Source organism: Orycteropus afer, unplaced genomic scaffold (genome assembly GCF_000298275.1).
Source record: "Orycteropus afer afer isolate SDZICR_OR568_19922 unplaced genomic scaffold, OryAfe1.0 scaffold00023, whole genome shotgun sequence".
Lineage (NCBI taxonomy): Eukaryota > Metazoa > Chordata > Mammalia > Tubulidentata > Orycteropodidae > Orycteropus > Orycteropus afer.
The window spans coordinates 19,034,216-19,043,297 of NW_006921610.1; the positions used below are offsets into that span (position 1 = coordinate 19,034,216).

Sequence of the window (9,082 nt, forward strand, 5' to 3'; positions counted from 1 at the left end):
AAGCCAATCATTTTAGGAGGGGAAGAAAAGCAAATTAAAAAAAAAGAAAAAAAAAAAAAAAAAGATTTCTCTCTTTTAAGCTGCTTCCAGGCAGGGGGTGGCCATTTCTTTTTTTCAGGGACTTATGTTCCTTCATCTGCCCGTTTTCTCCCTGATCTTTAAAGGTGTCTCTTGATTTGGGTATCATGGATCTATAAACACATCACAAAAAGCAATTTAACATTTTTCTTCTTGGGGGGAAAACAGATTAAGTCTCAGATCCCCATGAATAGCTCTGCTCTCTCTTTTTTAATAAAGAAGAGTTAGACTGGACCAGTGCCGATGGCATATTTACCTTCATGAACTAAAAAAAAAAAGTTAATTACTGCTTGGAGCAAGTTAGTCTGGCTGTCCTGAGCTGTCTTTTATTAGTTGTTCCCTTCATTAATTTCCCTCACTGGATTTGCTGCTAATAGCTGCCTGGTCCCAGTCAGCTCAAAGCCGCATCTGTGCCATTGAGCAGAAAAGTAGGAGCCTGGCCAAAGAGGGGTGGTGATGGGGTGAAGGAGACGCTATTTACAAATCAACTCTTATTAACATGATGGTCTAGTTTGATGAAGAGGGAGAGGGTGGGCCCCAGAGCAGAAAGTCTGGAAGCAGAAGAGATTGTGAAATCTAAGTAACAAGCACTGAACATGGAATGTGAATTTTCACTTCATTTCTGTGAACTAATTTCTCTTTAGCATCATCTCAGAATAATGCTTTTTTTTCTCCCCACAGAATGGATGAAGTATACTATTGTGCCACTGAACTTATGAAAAGTGGCAAAAGTATTGATCTTTTAATGAGAGAGTTTTGATTTTTCTCATATGATAAAAGATTTTGAAAGATCCAAATCAACAAATGACTTTTTTCCTTTATAAACTTATAGCTTATTTTTTAGATAATAATTCAGTTAGATACAATGTCTTGACTATGTACACATTTATTTTCATCCTTGTTCTAGCTATGATATACATTGCTTTGAAAATATCAAACCATATTTATTTTTCTCTCCCTTATAATCAACAAGTATACTATCTTACTGAATTATTTTGTTTACATTGTCTCCTTCCATGAAAATGTGAGTTCCAGGAGGATAAGTGTGCATGTGTGTGTCTGCTTTGTTAAGAGCTTCAGCATTTCTAACAGTTCCTTTCACATGGTAAACTAAACCAAGCCCATTCTGACTCATGTTGTTGTTGTTATGTGCCGTTGAGTCAGACCCCACTCATAGCAATCCCTCCTTGGGTTTCTGAGGTGGTATCAGTACGGAAGTAGATTGCCCCATCTTCTTTCCGAGGAGTGGCTGGTGGGTTTGAACCGCCAGCCTTCTGGTTAGCAGTCAAGTGCTTTAGCCACTATGCTACCAGAGCTCCCATTCTGACCCATAGTGACCCCCAATGGGTTTCTGAGGTGGTAAATCTTTACGGAAGTAGATTGCCCAGTCTTCCTTCTGTGGAGTGGCTGGTGGGTTTGAACTTCCAACCTTTTGGTTAGCAGTGAAATGCCTTAGGGATTGCACCACTAGAGCCCCTTTACTCCACACTACCTTTTCTAAAAAGAATCACTGAAGAATGAGTGCTAAAACTAGGCACAGCGAAGACAGCAGATCATGATTAATTGTTCAAAATGGGTCTGGGATCTTAAAAAAATAATAAAATAAACATAAAAATGAACCCTAACACATGGTAAACAGCCCTCAAACAAGTAATAGAAGTGAAGTCCATGCAGAAGAAAGCATACCATCCAATGTGTGATCAAAGGATTTCAGGAATATCCTTGATCAAGAGGAGGAAAATTGTTCAAGAGTATAAAATCAGAGCCTCTTTGTGTGAATAAATGAAGTAGTCCGAAGTGGAGCTTTAACTCCATTTTAAAGTTTTAATGTGAGCCTAGAATCCATGTTAAATTTTAAAGTTACCTTTTCTTACCTTCTAACCTTGATATTGACCTAATGATATACTCTAAAGGAGATATTCTTTTTCTCTGAGGTCTGGCAGGTGCAGAATATCACAATCTATTCTCAAAGATCTTTTCCTTTATGTTAAACAGGTGTGAGATATAATACTTATATCCAAAAGGTCTTGATGGACTCAAAGTTCAGAGCACTATTGATAAATTGTTACAGTGGACCCTAGGAACAAGCACAATTGAGAAAGTAATTTTAATAACAGCTAACCAGAAACACTTGCCCTGCCATTGTGCTGTGACCATCCTGTAATAACCCGAGCAGCATGTACCTTAACCAACGTGGAATCCTACTTACGTATTATCACCCTATCCCTGCTGAACGTCCACTTTCAGATATCCTCCCTGTGAGTCCCCTGATGGTCTTTCAGCCAATTATGACTTTGTAATGCTTTGCTCCTGCTCCAACTGCACAAAAAGGGTTTATTTCTCCATTGTCGGTCACAGCCATTTTCACTCTGTGAATCTGGATGTCTTCCCAGTTCAGATTGTCTCCAGACTTTCAATAAATCTCTTAATTTAACTTTTACAGAGTGTATGTTTTCACTCTAGGACAGAAGTAATGAATGGGTTTGTGTATTGTGTATCAGGCTGGATTTGAATTCATGCTCTGATATTCAGTAAGCTGGCAATAGTGAGGTAGTAAGCCAGACCCCAGAAGTGTGTTTATGTGTATGTGTGTGTGTGTGTGTGTAGAAAGGGGGAGTTTGGAATCATATTTTTTAGAGTTTATTGTTTTTCATGACATAAATATTCTCACTGCAGTCCATTTCAAATTGCCAACAAAAATCCTGAGTTTTTAGCAATTGTCTTTTGCCACCTGGTATGAACTAGCTCAGGTCATTATAAGTTGAAATCCCATTTATTAGAAATTACTGGGCCTAATTTTCCACATCTGCAAAAGTAAATGGTGACAAAAACATGTGTCTTAAAGGGTCTGTGTGAGACATAAATGAGATAACACATGTACAATATAAAGTTCCAAGAAATAAGCTTGTTTCTCCCTTTTCTGAGATTTTGTTCATAGTGTAAATCTAAAGGGAAAACTCTTTCCATCCACATGTGGTATATGACAGAATGTTAAAACTTGAACTTCTATATGAACAATTGATGGGCTGTTCCACAGTTAGCTCCTGGACTTGTTTTGAGTCATGATACTGAATTTCTCCATCACCTCTTTTCACAGATGTGGACAAAGTGATTTCTGTGTACTCCATCTGGTGAGGTCACCTGGTATAGCTGTCATTTATGTTGTTAAAAAAAATTATTGGTCATGCAAAATTCTCCCGTGCAATCTCCAGTGTCATTTCTATCACCAAGGCCATATTTTCCAACTACTGAAGATTCTTCTTTGTTTCCAGCTTTTTCATTCCAATCACCAATAATTACCAATATATCTTGATGGTATGTTTGGTCAATTTAAGAATGCAGAATTTTGTAAAAATCTTCAGTTTCTTCAGCTTTGGCTTTACTTGTTGGTGCATAAATTTGAATAATAGTAGTATTAATTGGTCTTCCTTGGGGCATATGAATATTATTCTATCACTAATGGAATAGTACTTCAGGATAGATCTTGAGATTTTCTTTTGATGATGAATGCTATGCTTTTTCTCTTCAATTTATCATTCTTGGCATAGAAGATCACATGATTGTCTGATTGCAGAAATACCATATTTTCAGCTCACTAATGCCTAAGATAGGAGGAGCTCTGGTAGCATAGTGGCTAAAGCACTTGACTGCTAACCAGAAGGCTGTCGGTTCAAATCCACCAGCTACTCCTCGGAAGGAAGGTTGGGCAATCCTACTTCTGTAGTGATACTGCCTCAGAAACCCAAGGAGGGGTCGCTATGAGTCGGGGCCGACTCGACTGCACATAACAACAACAACAACAAATGCCTAAGATATCAATCTTTATCCATTCTATTTTTGACAGCTTCAATTTTTTCTGTATTCATACTTTGTACATTCCATGTTCTGACTATTAATGGATGTTTGCAGCTATTTCTTCCCATTTTCAGTAGTGCCCCATCAGCAAATTAAGGTCCTGAAAGCTTTACTACACCCACATCAGTAAGGTTGACTCTACTATGGGCAGTTGTATATTTTTTCCTTTTTTTAAAATGTTCAATTCCCACTTCCTTTCCATAGTTACCTCTTCCCCATGTCCTTCCTTTCCATGCACTTCTGCCTGCCAAGCTGTCTCCTTGTGTCTACACTGCCCTTCTTTTCTCCCGTGATTGATTACTCCAAGTAGTGTACCTACCTAAGTAAATGTTCAGCCCATATGCCTGTCTATTATTGGCTGTAAGCCATAAGGAGTGAGCTCATTTCCAGACATGAAGGGTAGCCATCGTCTCATGGATCTCACCAGGCTTTATCAGACCTGCAAAACTGGTCTTTTTTTTTTTTTTTATGATTTTGAGTTTTGTTTCACATTGTTCTCCCACTTTATCCAGGATCTCCTACACGGATTCTCTTCCAAGTGGTTGACAGTGGTAGCCCCAGTTGTATTTTGAGCGTCTTCCAACCTCAGGGGCTCATCTTCTGGCACTATCGCAGACAACGTTTTATGGCTCTTTATAAAACCTTCCAGTGATATATCAGACAGTGTGTCACTGATATTCGTAAGGCTTTTAGTGGGCAGTTTTTTCAGAAGTGGATCATCCTGTCCTTTTTCCCGGTCTGTCATCGTCTGGAAGCTCTGCTGAAACCTATCCACTATGGGTGATCCTGCTGTTATTTGAAACACTAGTGGCATAGCCTCCAGCCTCACAGAAACATGAAAGCCACTACAGTATGAAACACTGACTGATTAGCACTGGTGACAGTATATACCAAATTTTTGTTCATAATGTAACTCTAATGTGAAAACTCTTTCCATCCACATGTGGTGTACAACACAATGTTAAAACTAATGATTTGATTACCATATAAATGGAGATGAAGGAAAATGATTTTTTTTTTTTTTTTTTTTGGAATAAACATATACTGTATACCAAGCCAAACCAAACTCACTACCGCCGAGTAGAATGTGATGCATAGCGACCCCTCCTTGAGTTTCTAAGGCAGTAACTCTATGGAAGTAGATTACCCAGTCTTCCATCTGAGGAATGGCTAGTGGGTTTGAACTGCCAGCCTCTGGTTAGCAGTCAAATGCCTTAGGCACTATACCACCAGAGTTCCCATATACTGTATAGTCAGGAATTAAATAGGAAGAGAAAGGCAATTGTTAGCTATTCTTCTTCTTCTTATTAGATAGCTTGAAGCTTTCCTCTTTCTTTACTTCCAATATAAATGCTAAAGACAAAAATCATTATCATTAAATGGTAGTTAAAGACAGATACTTGGATCCTTTTATTATTTTAATCACATAGAGCCCCATGGCCTTTACTGATAGCACAATACATCTTATTACATTTAGGTAGTAAAATTCTATGTTCTGCCTCAGAGAATTTATATTTCAGAATATTATGCCACCTACTTCTCACTCTGGTAGACACAGCAGTAATAATCTTTAAAGATATGTTTCTTCCTGCAATGCTTTTGGCATTTCTCTACCTTTAAAATATCACACAGAATCTGGTTCCTCATTTTGTCAGTCTGCTAGCCTCGAGTGGTGAAATGTATTTAGAAAGTGTTACCCAAATAAACCCAAAGTAAAGTGGCCTGTCATTAGAAAGAGTTGCTATATATTAAAGTGCAGTTAGAAACATATGTATTAGAGTTAAGGAGAAGATTATATTGCTTGCATTCAGAACTGTTTAAAATAGTTGCAGCATAGCTATGATCTTTTACAAATACTAGAGACGAATAGAGACCATGGGAGACAGTTAACTCATTATGATGTATCAAAGGCAAAAATTAATAACAGACATTTCATTTTGATTTTAGGTTTTCTTACCATGAGACCAAATATTAACTAAGTTTCTGAGTTCTTTGCATTATTTTGAACTAATGTTCTTCTTTTAGTCCTTTTAAATTTAAGAAGTGTTCTTTTTGGACCTTGTTTTAGGTTAGATTCTCTAGAGAAACAGAAAACAGTGTAGCCAACCAAACTCATAGCTATCAAGTCTATTTGACTCATAGCAACCCTTCCTTCGGTTTCTGAGGCAGTAACTGTATACCAAGCCAAACCAAACTCACTGTACATATATAAAGAGATATTTATTTCAAGGAAATTGTTCATGTGGTTGTAATTGCTCACGTGGCAAGTCCCAAGTCCATCTGTGGGTCAGATATCAGGCAGGAGACTTCTCCTGACTTACGTAGCTGTAGCGGCTAATGAACTCAAGATCAGCAGGTGGGAGAGTGGGCTGCAGAAGATAACAAACCTCATGATTGGCAGGCAATACAGCAGGCTATTGACTAAGTCCAAAGAACCAGAGTTTAGATGATCACGAGTTAGATGCAGGATCCAGATTGAACAAAAAGACCTTTGCTACAGTGTCCGTATATATTAGATGCAGTCCATAACCTCAAGGAAACTCCCTTTCAACTGAGTGACTGTTCACAGTAGACCATATTATGGAGGTGATTACATTATACCAGATCTCATCATAGGGGATGACTACCCCATTACATGACTGCCAAATCACATCATACCAACCTAGAATTTGGAGATTATCTGTTTGTGATGATTTGTAGACTGCAGACTGGTTCAAAAAAAGCCTGTTCCATTTCCTAACACTTATTCTAGGGCAGGTATCTCATGTACCCTATCTAGATATATCTTTTTATGTAGACAATCAGCTTATTTGGGAAAGAAATCCAACGATTCACCCTATACTTGGGCTTTGCCATGCTAAGATGGCTGGAATATATGGGAGCCAATACACCCTAAGTACCCTTGAATTTCCTGTGAGTATCCATTCATAAAATGACAGCTTACAATGGAACAGTTATTTTAAATTAATAACCCTAGAGAAAAGAAAATTTGCCCTCTCACATAATCCCATTACTCATAGGCCTGTGTGGGCCTGCCTATTTCTTTGAACATTTGTTCCCATTTATGGTATATTACAATTAGAAAAATCTATTTGTAACCTCTCTGCCACTATAACCCAAAATGATGATGATGTTGCTGATGGAGTGGCAGATCACCAGAAGTCTTTAGAATCCCTTGTAAAAATTGTTTTAGATGATAGAATATCCCTTGATTTTCTCCTAGCCTAACAAGCTATTGCTAATACCTCTTGCTGTTGATGGATAAATATCACTGCAGAAGTAACACATGACATTACTAAAATATATGAAAAGACCTCCCAGTTGCATACCATTCCTTCCATGCCCATATCTTCCTTCTTGGATATTTCTAGTTGGTTACCTAAAAGTATCAGATAGGGAATATACTGTTTTCTACTAGCCTGCCTACTACTTTTAATCATTGTAATTGTTACTATGTTGTTGTTATTTTCTGTTGAGTCGGACCCAACCCATAGTGACCCCTCCTTGGGTTTCCGAGGCAGTATCACTATGGAAGTAGATTGCCCCATGTCATTCTGAGGAGTGGCTGGTGGGTTTGAACCTCCAGCCTCGTGGTTAGCAGTCAAGTGCCTTAGGCACTATGCTACCTGTGCACTGCATAATGCATGTTAAATGTATTATGCGCTACAGCTCATTGCCACAGCCAACCCTCAAAATATCTATCCATGCAACATACTATGTAGTTAGAAGAAACTACTTTTGCTATGGAGAATAAATTTTAGTTCTGAGATCAGAACTTTTTTGAATGCCAAACTGTTCATCCAATGTGGTTCTGTTTGCAACACCTCCCCAGTGAGAATCAACTTACCCTGAAGCTATAGCAAAGTAAGACCAGATGAGCCTGGCCACCTCTAATATTAGAACTGGTGTTTGGGGTCTTAAAAGCTCAAATAGAGCAGCCATCGTCAGAATAGTAAATCCTTGCAGAAGATGGGTAACACCGTTGTTGGTGACATGAGCCCTCTAGTGGTGGGTTGATCAAGAGGAGAATAGTTAAGCAAACCCCCAAATCGAGTTACTTGGCATGACTAAAATGGCTACCCCAGATCGAAATTAAACTCTATTTTGTATAGGCTTTGATAGCCAGGACAGATATCAGGAAAAATCACCGTTACATGTTACACAATTAATTATTATTATGTATCAAATGGATCAAATAACTCTGAAAGTTTTCAGTCCAGAATATTGAAAGTATCTAAATAGTGTCATTTATTTCACATAAGAAATGAATTCTTCAAAGTAATTAATGTTATTAATCTATGTTGGAAAACACAGAGTTGTAAATGAAATTTCAAAATGACAGTAATCAACACTAAAAACAATAAAAATAAGTAAAATCAAATTTCGAAGGAAACTCTATTTTCACATTTGTACACTTTTTTTCACTTTCATTTTGCTAAGAAAGAAATGCCTACAATAAACAAGACTGCCAAGGTCTGCAAGAGACACTGCTCTCATGCTCTATTAATACCATTTCTGCATACAACTTGCCATGTAAAATAAGTCATTGTCTGCAAACCAGGCAGCTTGTTCCTAATGGGCAATTCAAAGGACTACTTTCTTGTTTAAATAATCATACCTAAAATATTACAGAGCTTAGAAGAAGAACTATGACGACACAAGTATTGGTGTTCTTATGAAATTGAAAGAATGACATTTCTCTGGCAGATTTGGCAATGTAGATTATCTCAAATATGATTCCATCTTAGGGAGATAATACCATTTATTCACTTACATTGTATTCTTTAGGACTGATATATCTTTTCCTTTAAACTGAACTTTTCTCACTATGATTATTAATCCATGTTGTTCTCTTTTAAGTATTTTAGGCCTTTAGTAAATATTTAATACAAAATATTTTCAAGGTATTCTTTAAGCTTCTTGCTTTCTCATTCTAGCATATTGTTGCTTCTTAAGTTATGATAAACAGTTATGTTACATTATGATAAACAGTGTTATAGCACTATTTATCTAACAATTAATTATTATTATGTATCAAATGTATCAAATAACTTTGAAAGTTTTCAGTCCAGAATATTGAAAGTATCTAAATAGTGTCATTTATTTCACATAAGAAATGAATTCTTCAAAGTAACATGTTATTAATCTA

At 37.2% G+C, this 9,082-nt stretch overlaps 1 protein-coding gene across 1 annotated transcript in view; it reads right to left on the reverse strand.

Annotated features, from left to right (window-relative positions):
• KYNU (kynureninase) overlaps positions 1 to 9,082 on the reverse strand; it is a 287,476-nt gene that overhangs the window by 195,519 nt on the left and 82,875 nt on the right. The gene's annotated exons all lie outside the window — the stretch shown is intronic.